Here is a 16,353-nt window from a genome sequence, read left to right as displayed (position 1 = left end):
TTTTTCTCATCATCACAATATGGGAAGGATGTGATTACATGAGAGAGGACACAGAGGAGATACATCAGGATTTTGCCTGGGCTGCAGTGTTTCAGCTACATAGAGAGACTAGACAGGCTAGTGTATTTTCCTCAAAGCACAAAAGCTCAAGGATGGATTTGATTGAGGTGTACAAACTTACGATGACCATAGATAGGAAGAATCCATTCCCCTTGGTTGAGGGGTTAATAACCAGGATGCAGGAGGTTTAGAAGGAATTTTTTAAGGTAAAGTTAAAGTTGTCAGTCCCAGGGGACCACAGGATTGCTCTCTCATTAAAGAGACAGACAACTGGTGGTGGTTTAATCTTAGGATCAGCAAGGGAGGTTGAGAAACAGAAACCTTCATGGTAGCCTCAGCTAGTGCTGGAATTCAATTCACAGCATTGGCATCACTCTACTCACAAACCTGCTGCCCAGACAACAGACCTAAGGAAGAATCGTTTTATCGACAGGGTGTCAGTATTCACTGTGTGAAACGGTGGTAGAGGCAGGGACCACCACACCATTTAAAAAGGATTGAAATTACCACTTGAAATGCCTTAGTATTGCAAGGCTATGGGCTCATGGCTAGAAAGTTGAACTAGAGTAGACAGGTGCTTGATGACCACTGCAGACTTGATGGGCCTTTCTACATGCTGTAAAAATCTATGGCTCTAAAATTTCATAACACCATCTGACAGACTTAAATGGTCTGATAAAGAGGGGAAATGCAGAGAAACCTGCTGGGCTGAATGCTTATCATGAGTTTTGCCAGCTGTGGTTAAATGCTGATTGTGGTAAGATGAGGCTCTTAAATAAGATGTAATTTCCAATTTAAGGGCCTGCTTAACACTATCCACGCTGTTGATGTAATGTTGAAGAGGCAGGAGCAGGCAAGAAGGTTGCAGGTAGGCTGCCCCCTGGATTTAAGGAGTGTCTCCTCCTACCCTCCCAACCCCCATTGGCCTTCAAACCTGACAGCTGTGAATTAAATCCAGTCCTATACCTACTGTGTCTCATCCCTTAATTCACAAATAGCCTGAGATCGAAGAGTTTTCCTACACAATAGGCAGAAGTACCCTGTCAAATTGAAACATCACTAGATTTGCATCTTAACCTCACTTTATTCGGGTCCTCTTAAAAAGACAGAACTCAAAACATTACATTTCCATTGCCATTACATATTGCATTGCTGGGTGCCAACTGTACTCCACCTCCCCACAAAGGCTATAGTCTAGCTGATGAACCAACCCATCCTCTTGGTGACAGACTAAGACATTTGGACTGGGCAAATGAAAGGGGAAGGGTTTCAATGACTCATTAAATTTAATCTATCATTAATCCTTTCCCAAACTGCTGTAATAGTTGCAGTTGTAGGCGAGGTTTCCTCTTCAAAAAATTCTTCAGAAGATACATTGATCTCAAGCTCTCTTTGGTTCCCTGACTCTGCATTGTCATCTGCACTGTCAGTAGTAGTACCCGTCAATTCTTCTGTGCTTCCATTCTTCTTAACAGCAGAATCAAGAGCAGGGAAACAAAATACAATTTGGGTCAAATAACAAACACACTTTCATTAACAGAGTTTCTAGTACATCAGAAATTCTGGGCTCCAGACCACTTAAGTGCCTTGATCTGGAAAATGAGCACAAGAGCTAAATGCAAGAGACCAAAGAAAACCAATAGCATTTCACATTAAGGCAGCATTTGACTGATCATGACACCAAAGTGCGAAACAAAATTCAAGTTAATGGGAACATCGCCCAGAATCTGCAGTTATAACTGATGCACGCAAAAGCAGCTGGAGTTGTGGTTGTCAAAGGTCAATCATTACAGTCTTAGGATATCAATTCAATAGTCTCTCAGGACTATTGATCTTTGGTTTTACCACCTTCAACTCCATCGTCAAATATCCCAATCATAGGTCACAAGAGCAGCATTACTTTAGAACAAAGGCGAAGGAACTGCAGAATAGTTCCAGCGCAAGTGGGAGTATACATTTAATGGTAAGGTCCCAAAGCATATAGATGAAGACTTACTTAGAGACTCAAATCATCATTGCCTAAAGGACAATAATTTCCGCAAATTATTGAAGATATTTAGGGGTGAGGTTAAAACTGTGTGTAACTTTGTACAATAAGAAATTACATTACAATTTACAAAATATATAGACCTTGATGTTATCACATATATAGAGAAATTTGAGATACTGGGACTGTTTCTGTAAAGAAGAGATGGATAAGGAAAAGAAAAGATGATTTTTAAAATTATGAATATTCTGATTGAATGAACAGGAAGAAGTCAGATTAGTGATATGTTCGATTTCTTTAAAATTACCAGTAGATAAGGATGCCAGTTTGGAGACATTGCTTTTACAGATGGTTGTTGGAACACTGATTGCTTTGCTGCAGGGAATGTTATCGGTGAGACCAATACATCTTCAAAGAGAAAAGTGGACAAACATTTGAAGCAGAGGAAAACACAAGGACACTGGGAGATTGGGCAGGACTATTAATTTCCTACTGCTACATTAAAGAGCCAGCACAAACATGGTGGGAAAAATTACCTCTTTCTATTTGGAATCTTCTGTGGTTCTTAGATAGCTGAATTGTCTGGGTCAGAGATCTGGAGAAAATCTTTGGGCATTATCTCTAGATAAGTTCATAAGGTATAGGAGCAGAATTAGGCCATTCAGTCCATCGAATCTGCTCCATCATTCGATCATGGCTGATATACTCCTCATTCCCATTTTCCTGTCTTCTCTCCATATCCCTTCAATTTATTACAAATTAAAAATCTGTCTAACTCCTCCTTAAATTTACTCATTGTCTCAGCATCCACCGTACTTTGGGACAGTGAATTCCACAGATTCACAACCCTTTTTCTCCTCAACTCTGTTTTAACTTTACTATCCCCTATCCTAAGTTAATGACCTTTCTTCCTAGAATGCCACACAAATGGAGCTCCATGTCCATTTTATCCACACCGTTGGTCATCTTGAATACCTTAATTTGATCTACCTCATTCTTCTAAATTTCAGAGAGTATGGGCCTAATGTATTTAATTTCTCTTCAAATTACAAACCCCTCATCTCCAGGATCAATCTAGTGAACCTCCTCTGAACTGCCTCCAATATCACTACATCTTTCCTCAAATAAGGGGACCAAAACTATTGGTCTCACCAATACCTTGTACAGTTGCAACAATACATCCTTAACTTTATATTCTATAAAAGCCTATATTCCATTCACTTTATTATCTGCTGTACCTGCATGCCAGTTTTCTGTGACTCATGAATTAGTACACCTAGATCCCTCTGCACCAGAGCATCCCAAAGTCTCTCCCCATTAAGATAATAGGTCACCTTTCCATTTTTTCGATCCAAATGCATGACCTTGTACTTATCCATGTTAACTCCATCTGCCACATTTTGGCCCACCCTTCTAACCTACCTAAATCCATTTAAGGTTTTTATTTCCTAACGGCAATTTACCACCTGCCTATTTTTGTGTTGTCTGCAAATTTGGCTATAGATCATTCTATTCTTGTATCTAAGTCATTAATGTAGACTGTAAATAGCTAGGATCTAAGGACCGAACCCTGTGGCACCCCACTAGATATATCTTGTCATCCAGAAAAAATAAATCCCAACTCTGCTTTCTGTCCCTCAGCCAGTCATCTATCCAAGCTAATAAATTACCCCTCATCCAATATGATCCAACCTTGTGAATTAACTGTTTTTCAAACGCCTTCCGGAAGTCCAGATAAATTACATCTACAGAATCCCCATTATTCACTTTGCTTTTTATTTCTTCAAAGAACTCTAGCAAATTAGTCAAACATGATTTGCCCTTCATAAAACCTGCTGACTCTGATGGATAGCATTTTAGCTTTCCAAATGTCCTGATATTGCTTCCTTGATAATTGGTTCTAACACTTTCCCAACAATAGATGTTAAACTAATTGGCTTGTAATTTCCCACATTTTATCTCCCTCCCTTTTTGAATAAGGGCTTTATATTAACCACTTTCCAATCCATTGGAACCTTTCCGTGTCCAGGAAATTTTGGAACATTGTAACCAATAGATCCACTATCTCTGCTGCCACTTCCTTTAAACCCCAGGATATAGGTTCATCAGGCCCAGAAAACGTGTCCATCCTCAATTCTAATAGTTTGCTTAGTACCTTTTCCATGCCAATGTTGACTGTTCTAAGTTCTACCTTATCTATTGCCTCTAGCTTGTCCGTTCTAATAGGAATGGTAATATTATCCTCAATCAATGATAACTGAGGCCAAATATTGAGTCAGCATCTCTGCCATCTCAGCATTCTCCATCCTTCTCAGATGGATAAATATTCCAGAAATGTGTTTAATTACTTTAAAAATGAAAGAATATTAATGCAGAGTACTGTCTCAGGAAATTACACAGGAAAGTTAAGGTTCATAAAAAGAATGAGCTAAAAGGACTTCTTCACAACTGGTATTTCTATTTTTATAACCAAACTTTTGTCTTCCTATTGATAACATTCAGAAAATTGTGAGATGTAGCATGGATTTAGGAATCTTTGAATGGTAAATTCAAAAGGTCTTACCCAGGCCCCTTCCATTCAAACTTCATGAAAACTAATGCCATCATTAACCTTCAAACTTACTCATCCTACATTCCAACTCATGGCTCTTCCATTCTTTCACCAATCAAAACACTTCACACAGAACCAGTGAGCCATATAGTAACACACGGATATTGGAATTGTTCATAAAAATAAAAATACAATCACAAATCTTGTTTCCAAAACAAGTTCTTCTAACTCTATAAAAGCATCTGAAAGACCATTAAAATATCAAAACTAGAAGATTCAAACACTTCACATCTTTTAATCCTTTGCAAATGAGCACTGCATCATTGATAAAAGAAACCACATAAAGAACAATTTATTACATAACCAATTCAAGTTATCAATCAAGCAAAGTCAAAGTTAACAATTCTCGCTAACTGTCAAAACAGAACCACTTGCTAAGATAATTCTTTTACAACTCTGGCATCTTAGTCAAGCATTCATAATGAGGACAAATGTAGAAACTCTTTCTGGAATGGTGCTGCTGCCTGGGTAGAAAACACCAAGCCTAAAGTTGTACATTTACTAATTGAGCCTAAATATTATAGTTACAGAATTGGTGGTGGGTTGCTGAATTTATTTAATAAAGGTTACATTTTGGACTGAGTTTTGTTTGTCTGGGTTAAAAATATTTAATATATTCTCTCTCCACATGCACATTTGATCAGGTGGAAGAACATTTTTCTCAATTTCTTACTGCAGTATTATCTTGCATTGTGCAAAATTTTTTTCTTATTCAACTATATGCAACAGATTTAAACAGAGAAAGTATAGCTTGGCACATCTAATGAAATAATTCCCAAATTCTCTTAGAAAATGAATGGCACTGGGTTTAATCTTTCATAAGATAGGCCAGGATAGAACAATTGTATGAATTATATTTCATTGTATAATGAAGTTTGATAACATGAATTCACGATCCAAAAATAATATACAAAAATGCCAAAGGTTACAAGTGATAGGAGACAGATGGTTCATATAGTTTTCCAACAAATTACTTGCAGTTGCATTGAACTGAAGTTGAATCGCAGTTAGTAAAATAGCACCAGGGTCACATTTGAACTTTCTGGCACACTCTACTGCACTAAACACATTTTTACTTGCATTCTGATTGAGAATAAGCTTTGATCCAGAACAGGAAGCTTAAAAGGTCAGGATGACATTTTTAAAAAAATATGATGCCGTGTAAGAATTTGTCGAGTTGCACATTTGCAACCTTTGCAGTTGGTTTCAAAATATTACTGACTTTACAATTAAGTAGGATCCCAATTATAAGCATCAGTTTGGGGGTTGTCAAGTTCTGCTTCACAAAACTAAAAATGTTATTATTTGCTATGCATTAAAATAAACTTGAATTTAGAAGCAAAACAGTTTGCATTTTAACCATACTTCAGTTTTACAATAACTACACTTCAGTTTTACAATGCTCAAATTGCTTATCTGAACTCAGCAAATAAGACAGAAAGTTGGTTCTGTATTTTTATCCATTTAATTTTATGGATTTAATTTTATACATTTTATTTTCTCCCTTCAGCATAACAGGCTCATTACGATCAGAAAAAGTCTCTGAATTATTATAACTTTTCAGAGAAAATCAATAATCAACTGGAAAATATTATTAAAATTGCTGCACAATTTGTTCACAAGTGATCAAGTAAAATTTTGCACTAATTTAACATCACTTAAACATTTTCACTGCGTTCATGATGCACATTCTCATGGACCAGCCTTTATGTTCCAGACAGTATATGACTGTATCTGTGTCGATCTGCATCACATTCGGACCCATTCAAAACCGGATGTTTATCCAGCTTCATTTAAAAGCATAAATGTGGGAGAGATACAACATCTAATTACATTTCAGCACTTGGAAAGCTTTTATTGGTTTGTTCTAATGCAGAAGCAACAGCCTAGTGGTATTATAGCTGGACTGTTAATTTAGAAATAGGTAATGTTCGAGGGAACTCTGTGCAATGGAAGGAAACTGCCATTCTTACCTGGGCTGGACTACATGTGACTAGAGCAATGTGATTGACTCTTAACAATTAAGAATGGGCATAAATGCTGGCCTAGCAGCGACACCCTCATCCTGTGAATGAATAACTAAAAAAAAAAATCAGCTGACGGTGAAGGTTCCTTTCATTAGTTGATGGAGAGGAAAGCCAACACAACTCATAATATAGCAGTCAGTCAGTCAACATCCTTAGAAACCACGAGAGTAACAATAAATGTGCATAAGTCAGATTGAACACAAAAATGAAAACTGAAAGAACTGCAGATGCTGGAAATCAGAAACAAAAACACAAATTGCTGGAAAAGCTCAGCAGGTCTCGCAGCATCTGTGGAGAGAAATCAGAATTAACGTTTTAGGTTGAGACACCTCTCCTCAGAACTGCAAAGTTTCTGCAAAGTGCATGATGCTTCTCAGATTCCTTCAATAGTTGCCACAATTACCCAAAATGATTAATTCCACATGACAGCAAGAAATGGCTGAATGGTCCAAATACAGCAAAGGCAGAGCTAGCTGCAATTGCAATTAAGCTGTTCCAGTAACACCAGCACTTAGTGAGTTTTGAAAAGATTTGTTGCTCAGGTTGAGATTCTGGATGTGAGTTTGCTTGCTGAGTTGGAAGGCACTTATTTGCCAATTTGAAAAATTTTCTGAGCAGGCATACTCCATTTCATCCCACTATGAATCTCATGTCTTTATCACTCATTAGTAGTTTCTAAATTCATATCCAGGTTCAACTGTGTTGCCCGTGCAATATAAATTGTTGTGTCAGATGTAATCTGGGTAATCAAAGATGGAGGACGGGAAAATTTTCTGGCTGTAACAGCTGCTCTTTTTTGAGGTATTTTAGGTGCTGGAGGTGATTTCCTCGAATTCCAGGAGCAGCAATTACTGTTTCATATGCTGTTGCACTGTTTTGGAATTTTGGAAAAAAAAAGTCAAAACAACAGCAGTTTTAAAAGGGAGAAGGAGCAGACAAAGGAAGCATATGGTGAGGACAATGCAGGAGAGAGAGGACCTGCACGGTTACTGCCTTTGCTGTTTTGAATTCATGTATCACTGGACATTGGAGTGTGTCTGGGAAAATTAACAAACAGTAAAATTCACAACTATTCTTTGAGGAGCCTGTTTAGGCGAAGTTCACAGCACAGAGTCAGATAAGTTAATTGTTGTTTTAAGTACAAAGTTAACAATCACACAACACCAGGTTATAGTCCAACAGGTTTAATTGGAAGCACACTAGCTTTCAGAGCCACGCTCCTTCATCAGGTGATTGTGGAGGGCTCGATCGTAACACAGAATTTATAGCAAAAATTTGCAGTGTCATGTAACTGAAATTATACATTGAAGGATTGATTGTCTGTTAAGCCTTTCATCTGTTGGAATACAGTGATAGTTTCACTTCTTTCATGTGGCAATCACAAAACCCTTTTTTTTTAAAAGTTGCATTCTCGGGTTAGCTGTCAACAATGGTGATAGATAGACAATGTGTTGAAGGTGTTAGCCCCCTGTGTTCTCTGTCTATGACCTGATGTTTAGATTGATTCCAATCTAAAAAGTGAAATAACAGAGTTTTACATAAATTCATGCAGTTTTTGAGCTCAGAGTTCGACATGAATCTATGTGGTTTTTGAGCAAAGTGCAATGTAACTCTGAAAGTACCAAAAAAATTCACCACAAACAATATATATGTGTGCATGTGGGTCTTTGTCTGTCTGTGTGTGTGTGTCTGTCTGGGGTGGGGATTGTGAGTGTGAGAAAGTGTGTGTGTGTGTGTGTGTAGTGAGTGCAGAGTGTCTTAAGTCTGTGAGGGGGTGCATGTGTGGGAGTCTGTGTGTGTATAAGGGTGTGTGTGGGTGTCTGTGTGCGCGTCTGTGTGTATCTGTGTCCGTGTGCATGTGAGAGTGTGTGTGTGTGTAGGAATATCTCTGTGTGTGTGTGTGTGTGTGTGTGTGTGTGTGTGTGTGTGTGTGTGTGTGTGTGTGTGTGTGTGTGTGTGTGTGTGTGTAGTGCAATGGTGATCACCTGTAATGTGACATGAACCCAAGGTCCCGGTTGGGGCCCTCCCTATGGGTACCTAACTTAGCTATCAGCCTCTGCTCAGCCACTTTCCTCTGCTGCCTGTCCCGAAGTCCACCTTGGAGGATGGTCACCCGAAGGTCCGAGGCTGAATGTCCTGGACCACTGAAGTGTTCCCCAACTGGGAGGGAACCCTTCTGTCTGTTGATTGTTATGTGGTGCCCATTCATCCGTTGTCGTAGCCTTTGCTCAGTTTCCCCAATGTACCATGCCTCTGGGCATCCCTGCCTGCAACGTATAAGATAGACAATGTTGGCTGAGTCACATGAGTACCTGCCATGTACACGGTGGGAGGTGTTCCCACGCGTAATAGTGGTATCTATGTCCACAATCTGACACGTTTTGCAGCGTCCACCGTGACAAGGTTGTATGGAGTTGTCCTGAGAGCCGGGCAGTTTGCTACGAACAATGATCTGTTTGAGGTTTGGCGGTTGTTTAAAGGCAAGTAGTGGAGGTATGGGGAAGGTCTTGGTGAGGTGCTCATCTTCATTGATAATGTGTTGCAGGTCACGAAGAACATGGCATAATCTTTCAGCCCCTGGGAAGTACTGAACAACGAAGGGTACCCTGTCAATTGCAGCCCGTGTCTGTCTCCTGAGGAGGTCATTACGGTTCCTTGCTGTGGCATGTCAGAACTGGCGGTCGATGAGTTGAACATTGTACCCCGTTCTTGTGAGGGCATCCTTGAGTACTTCCAGGTGTCCTCCTCATCTGAGCAGATCCGGTGTATGCGTAGGGCTTGTCCATAGGGAATGGCTGTTTTAATATGTTTTGGGTGGAAGCTGGAGAAGTGTAGCATTGTGAGGTTGTCTGTGGGTTTGCAGTAGAGTGTGGTGCTGAGGTGTCCGTCCTTGATGGAGACGCACGTCCAAGAATGAGACAGACAGTCGAGAGTAGTCCACGGTGAGTTTGATGGTGGGATGAAAATTGTTGATGTCACTGTGTAGTTTTATCAGTGACTCCTCGCCATGGGTCCAGAGGAAGAAAATGTCATCAATGTACCTGGTGTACAATGTCGGTTGGAGATCCTGCATAGAGAAGAAATCTTGTTCGAACCTGTGCAGAAAAATGTTGGCATATTGGGGTGCAAATTTGGTCCCCATGGCTGTTCCGTGTGTCTGGATGAAGAATTGGTTGTCAAAGGTGAAGACGTTATGATCGAGGATAAAGCGGATGAGTTGTAGGATGGTGTTTGGAGACTGGCAGTTGTTGGTGTTGAGTACTGAGGCTGTTGCCGCGATGCCATCATTGTGGGGGATGCTGGTGTAGAGTGCGGAAACATCCATTGTGACGAGGAAAGTTCCTGGTTCGACTGGTCCATGGGTGCTGAGTTTCTGTAAAAAATCCGTAGTGTCGCGACAGAAGCTGGGGATCCCCTGTACAATAGGTTTCAAGATGCCTTCCACATAGCCAGAGAGATTCTCACATAGGGTCCCATTTCCCGACACGATGGGACGTCCCGGTGTGTTGGCTTTGTGTACCTTTGGAAGGCAGTAGAAGTCGCCTACACGAGAAGTACGTGGGGTGAGGGCGCATAGGGAGCTCTGAAGGACTGGATCCAAAGTTCTGATCAGTGTGTTTAATTCTCGGATATGTTCTTTGGTCGGATCAGCTGGTAGTTGCCTGTAGTGTTCCTGGTTGTTCAGTTGTCGGTACACTTCCTTGCAGTAATCTGTTCTATTCTGAATGACAACGGCTCCTCCTTTATCTGCTGGTTTGATGACAATGTTGTGATTGATTTTGAGAGCCTGGATGGCATTGCATTGGGAACGGGTGATGTTTTGCTCTACCTTATGGGTACGGCTGATGAATCTGGCATTTATATATTTCCTGACAGTTTGAGCATACATGTCAAGCCCAGGGCAGCGGCCCTCCGGTGGGGTCCATGTTGACACCTTCTTTGGTCGCTCCTCTACAGATCCCTGTGATGACTGTTCTAGTTCACCAATGGGCTCAGTGGGATCACTGCCGGCACCTTGAAAGAATTCCCGGAGTCTCATTCGTCTGATGAACTCCTCTGTGTCTGCTGCCAGAACCAACGGGTCCATTTTGGTTGTTGTTTTAAGTGTGTCCAACAGAAAGGCGGCAGTAGTGATCAGAGTGGGTTCTATCTTGATTATATGTTTTTGGAAATATGTCTCTTGATTAAACTTAAAATATAAGCCATAACTATTAATTTAATCTGGGGCAGTGTTTTGTAGAGGAATAGAGTTATTTTCTGGGTCTGTAGATTATGAAAGAGCAAAACTGGCCTTTAGTACAGTGACATGTACTTCTTGTCAGATGTGGGAGTTTAAAGAGAGTTTAAGGGTTACTGCGGATTATATCTGCCATAAATACTGTTGGATGCAAATCTTATCAGATCAAATGGATCGGTTGGAGAGACAGTTAGAAGCAATGAGGAGTTTCCAACAGCAACAGTATGTGATGGATGGCAGTTATAGGAAGAGGGGAAAGTCTCCGATACAGTCACATAGATGGGTTAACTCCAGGAAAGGTAAGAGAGGTAGGCACCAGTGCAGGAGTCTTTTGTGGATATACCCATTTCAAACAGGTATGCTGTTTTGGAAAATGTAGGGGGTGATGGATTCTCAGGGGAACATCGCACGAACAGCCACGTTTCTGGAATTGAGACTGGCTTGAATGCAACGAGGGGTAAGTCAGCTTCCGAGAGATCAATTGTGTTACGGGATTCTGTAGTCAGGAGGTACAGACAGACATTTCTGTGGCCAGCAGTTTAAAATCAGAATGGTGTGTTGCTTCCCTGGTGCCAGGATCAAGGATGTCTCAGAGAGGGTGCAGATCTCATGGGGGAGAGGGGCCAGCAAGAGGTTATTGTCCACATTGGAACCAACGACACAGGAAGGGAAAAGGTTGAGATTCTGAAGGGAGATTAGAGAGAGCTAGGCAGAAATTTAAAAAGGAGGTCCTCGAGAGTAGTAATGTCTGGATTACTCCCGGTGCTACGAGCTAGTGAGGGCGGGAATAGGAAGATAGAGCAGATGAATGCATGGCTGAGGAACTGGTGTATGGGAGAAGGATTCACATTTTTGGATCATTGGAATCTCTTTTAGGGTAGAAGTGACCCGTACAAGAAGAATGGATTGCACCTAAATTGGAAAGGGAACAATATACTGGCAGGGAAATTTGTTAAGAGCTGCTCGGGAGGATTTAAACTAGTAAGGTGGTGTGGGGGGGGGGGGGGGGGGGGGGGTTTGGGACCCAGGGAGATAGTGGGGAAAGAGATCAATCTGAGACTGGTACAGTTGAGAATAGAAGCGAGTCAAACAGTCAGGGCAAGCAGGGACAAGGGAGGACTAATAAATTAAACTGCATTTACTTCAATACACGAGGCCTAACCGGGAAAGCAGATGAACTCAGAGCACGGTTAGGAACATGGGACTGGGATATCATAGCAATTACAGAAACATGGCTCAGGAATGGACAGGACTGGCAGCTTAATATTCCAGGATACAAATGCTACAAGAAGGATAGAAAGGGAGGCGAGAGAGGAGGGGGAGTGGCATTTTTGATAAGGGATAACAGTACAGCTGTATTGAGGGAGGATATTCGCGGAAATACATCCAGGGAAGTTATTTTAGGTGGTACTGAGAAATAAGAAAGGGATGATCACCTTATTGGGATTGTATTAGACACCCCCTAACAGTCAGAGAGAAATTGAGAAACAAACTTGTAAGGAGATTTCAGCTATCTGTAAGAATAATAGGGTGGTTATGGAAGGGGATTTTAACTTGCCAAACATGGGCTGAGACTGCTATAGTGTTAAGGGTTTAGATGGAGAGGAATTTGTTAAGTATGTACAAGAAACTTTTCTGATTCAGTATGTGGATGCACCTACTAGAGAAGGTGCAAAACTTGACCTACTCTTGGGAAATAAGGCAGGGCAGGTGACTGAGGTGTCAGTAGGGGAGCACTTTGGGACCAGCGACCATAATTAAAATAGTGATGGAAAAGGATAGACCAGATCTAAAAGCTGAAGTTCTAAACTGGAAAAAGACCAATTTTGATGGTATTAGACAAGAACTTTCGAAAGCTGATTGGGGGGCAGATGTTCACAGGTAAAGAGACGGCTGGAAAATGGGAAGCCTTCTGAAATGAGATAATGAGAATCCAGACAAAGTATATTCCTGTTAGGGTGAAAGGAAAGGCTGGTAGATATAGGGAATGTTGGATGACTAAAGAAATTGAGGGTTTGGTTAAGAAAAAGAAGGAAGCATATGTAAGGTATGGGCATGATAGATCGAGTGAATCCTTAGAAGAGTATAAAGGAAGTAGGAGTATACTTATGAGGGAAATCAGGAGGGCAAAAAAGGGACATGAAACAGCTTTGCAAATAGAATTAAGGAGATTCCAAAGGGTTTTTACAAATACATTAATGACATAACGGTACCTAGGGAGAGAATAGGGCCCCTCAAAGATCAGCAAGACGGCCTTTGTGTGGAGCCGCAGAAAATGGGGGAGATACTAAATGAGTATTTTGCATCAGTATTTGCTGTGGAAAAGGACATGGAAGATATAGACTGTAGGGAAATAGATGGTGACATCTTGCAAAATGTCCAGGTTACAGAGGAGAAAGTGCTGGATGTCTTGGAATGGGTAAAAGTGGATAAACCCCCAGGACCTGATCAGGTGTACCCAAGAACTCTGTGGGAAGCTAGAGAAGTGATTGCTGGGCCTCTTGCTGAGATATTTGTATCATCGATAGTCACAGGTGAGGTGCCGGAAGACTGGAGGTTGGCTAACATGGTGCCATTGTTTAAGAAGGGTGGTAAGGACAAGCCAGGGAACTATAGATCAGTGAGCCTGACCTCAATGGTGGGCAAGTTGTTGGAGGAAATCCTGAGGGACAGGATGGACATGTATTTGGAAAGGCAAAGACTGATTATGGATAGTCAACATGGCTTTGTGTGTGGGAAATCATGTCTCTCAAACTTGATTGAGTTTTTTGAAGAAGTAACAAAGAGGACTGATGAGAGCAGAGCGGTAGATGTGATCTATATGGACTTCAGTAAGGCATTCAACAAGGTTCCCCATGGGAGACTGATCAGCAAGGTTAGATCTCATGGAATACAGGAAGAACTAGCCATTTGGATACAGAACTGGCTCAAAGGTAGAAGACAGAGAATGGCGGTGAAGGGTTGTTTTTCAGACTGGAGGCTTGTGACCAGTGGAGTGCCACAAGGATCGGTGCTGGGTCCTCTACTTTTTGTCATTTACATAAATGATTTGGATGCGAGCATAAGCGGTACAGTTAGTAAATTTGCAGATGACACCAAAATTAGAGGTGTAGAGAAGAGGTTACCTCACATTACAACAGGATCTTGACCAGATGGGCCAATGGGCTGAGAAGTGGCAGATGGAGTTTAATTCAGATAAATGCAAGGTGCTGCATTTTGTGGCCTTGGAGTGCAGGTTCATAGCTCCTTGAAAGAAAAGTCGCAGGTAGACAGGATAATGAAGGCGGCGTTTGCTATGCTTTCTTTTATTGATCAGAGTATTGAGTATAGGAGTTGGGACGTCATGTTGCGGCTGTACAGGACATTGGTTAGGCCACTGTTGGAATATTGCGTGCAATTCTGGTCTCCTTCCTATTGGAAAGATGTTGTGAAACTTGAAAGGGTTCAGAAAAGGTTTACAAGGATGTTGCCAGGGTTGGAGGATTTGGGAGAGGCTGAACAGGCTGGGGCTGTTTTCCCTGGAGCATCAGGGGCTGAGGGGTGATCTTATAGAGGTTTATAAAATTATGAGGGGCATGGATAGAGTAAATAGGCAAAGTCTTTTCCCTGGGGTCGGGGAGTCCAGAACGAGAGAACATAGGTTTAGGGTGAGAGGGGAAAGATATAAAAGAGACCTAAGGAGCAACTTTTTCACAAAAGGTGGTACGGGTATGGAATGAGCTCCCAGAGGAAGTGGTGGAGGCAGATACAATTGCAACATTTAAGAGGTATTTGGATGGGTATATGAATAGGAAAGGTTTGGAGGGATATGGGCCGGGTGCTGGCAGGTGGGACTAGATTGGGTTGAGATATCTGGTCGGTATGGACGGGTTGGACCGAAGGGTCTGTTTCCGTGCTGTACATCTCTATGACTCCATGTACTTGCAGTGACAGGTTATAGTGTACTATGCTGGAATGCAGTCTTTTGCCCTTGTGTTGTATTCAGGATGCATTTGAGATGTTCGCTCGTTGCACTGGTTTTCTACAGTCATTCGTGTGTAACTGTTCGATGACTGGGTAATCATGTGACTGAGACTCTTCCACAATTGATAGTATTTTATTGTTGTTACACGTATTATCAGAATCTTCCTAGATTCAGACTTGCATCAAATCCTGAAACCACTATTATAGGAATTCTGTATTTGTAATTTTCAGAATTTTAAAAGGACTGAATCCTTTTAACAAATTCCTTTTTGCACTTGACTTATGCTCACTTCACTTGTCCCATCAACAAAAACATGGAGATCACAGTATCTTGGCATAAGCCAAAAATTAGGTTAACAATGTAAATGAAAGCATTGGCATTGACTAGCTAGAAAAAAAGTACACACCTGCGTAAGAGAAGGGACTATAAAAAGATACATAATGTAAACAGTAAAATGTAGTAAAATCCAATTTAAATGTGGTGAAAAGATGTATGCTGTGAAAAATCAGCAAATCACCCCTTTGGAAAATTAAGTTGCTTGTTATTAGGGTCAAAATCAAACAATAACATGCAGCAATAATTTAAGTTTAGCTGAGCCAAATGTGAACTTTTTGCATAATTATATTCCAATTATCTCACTCAGAAAAACTTTTCTTTTAAGGTACTTATTTTTAAACAGATTTTTCTCAAGAAAATTGTTTTTAGTTTTTTTTTTAAAAGTGTGGATGGATTAAAAAACTGTACTTGGTTTTAAAATATTAAACAATTTTTATATTTAAACATTATTGACTACTTGTGTTGCTTGCCGTAACTAATTGGTTGTTCAAACCCTCATCTGTGCCTTTCATTCTCTCGACACTATTGCAACATTCTTATGCCTGGCCTCCCAATTGCATCTTCTGTACATTTAACGTTGTCCAAATCTCTATTACCATACCTTGCGCCAAGCCTCTTTTACACACTATCTGTGCTCACTAACCTACAGTGAATATGCTTCCGAAAAGAAACTGAGTCGGTTCGGCCGGTACTAATTGGAGGTTAGAAGAAAAACAAAAAATTCTTAGGGAGCTTGATAGGGTAGATGTTATTTCCCCTTGAGAGAGTCCAGAGGATATAATCTCAGAATTAAGAATCACCCATTTAAAACAGATGAGGCAGTGTTTATTCTCTCAGATATCTGGGGAATCTTTTACTGCAGAGCTGTTGGAGCTGGGTTATAAAGGATATCCAAGGCTGAGTCAGACTTTTTTTAAAATCAGTACAGGAATCAAGGGTTATGGGGAATAGGAAAGAAAGTAGAGTTGAGGATCATCATGTCAGCCATGATCGCACTGAATGACAGAACAGACTCGACAGGAGTCGAAATATGCCATTTCGCCCATGTCTTGTGGTCTTCAAGTAGCTCCCATCTCAATTTTGAAATTCTCTTCCTTGTTTTCAAAATCCCTCTTTTGCATTGCCTATCCC

At 40.9% G+C, this 16,353-nt stretch overlaps 1 protein-coding gene and 1 long non-coding RNA gene across 3 annotated transcripts in view; one reads left to right on the top strand and one right to left on the bottom strand.

Moving 5' to 3' along the window:
- The window catches only part of thada (THADA armadillo repeat containing), a 380,305-nt gene that overhangs the window by 129,361 nt on the left and 234,591 nt on the right, over nt 1-16,353 (bottom strand). The gene's annotated exons all lie outside the window — the stretch shown is intronic.
- The window catches only part of LOC122552760 (uncharacterized), a 91,891-nt gene that overhangs the window by 66,208 nt on the left and 9,330 nt on the right, over nt 1-16,353 (top strand). The gene's annotated exons all lie outside the window — the stretch shown is intronic.

The sequence above is a fragment of the Chiloscyllium plagiosum genome, unplaced genomic scaffold (assembly GCF_037043375.1).
Source record: "Chiloscyllium plagiosum isolate Xiang-an unplaced genomic scaffold, Cpla_swu_hap1 HiC_scaffold_10, whole genome shotgun sequence".
Taxonomy (NCBI): domain Eukaryota; kingdom Metazoa; phylum Chordata; class Chondrichthyes; order Orectolobiformes; family Hemiscylliidae; genus Chiloscyllium; species Chiloscyllium plagiosum.
The sequence above is the reverse complement of the archived record's forward strand: the minus strand, read 5'-3'. Positions and strand labels throughout refer to the sequence as shown.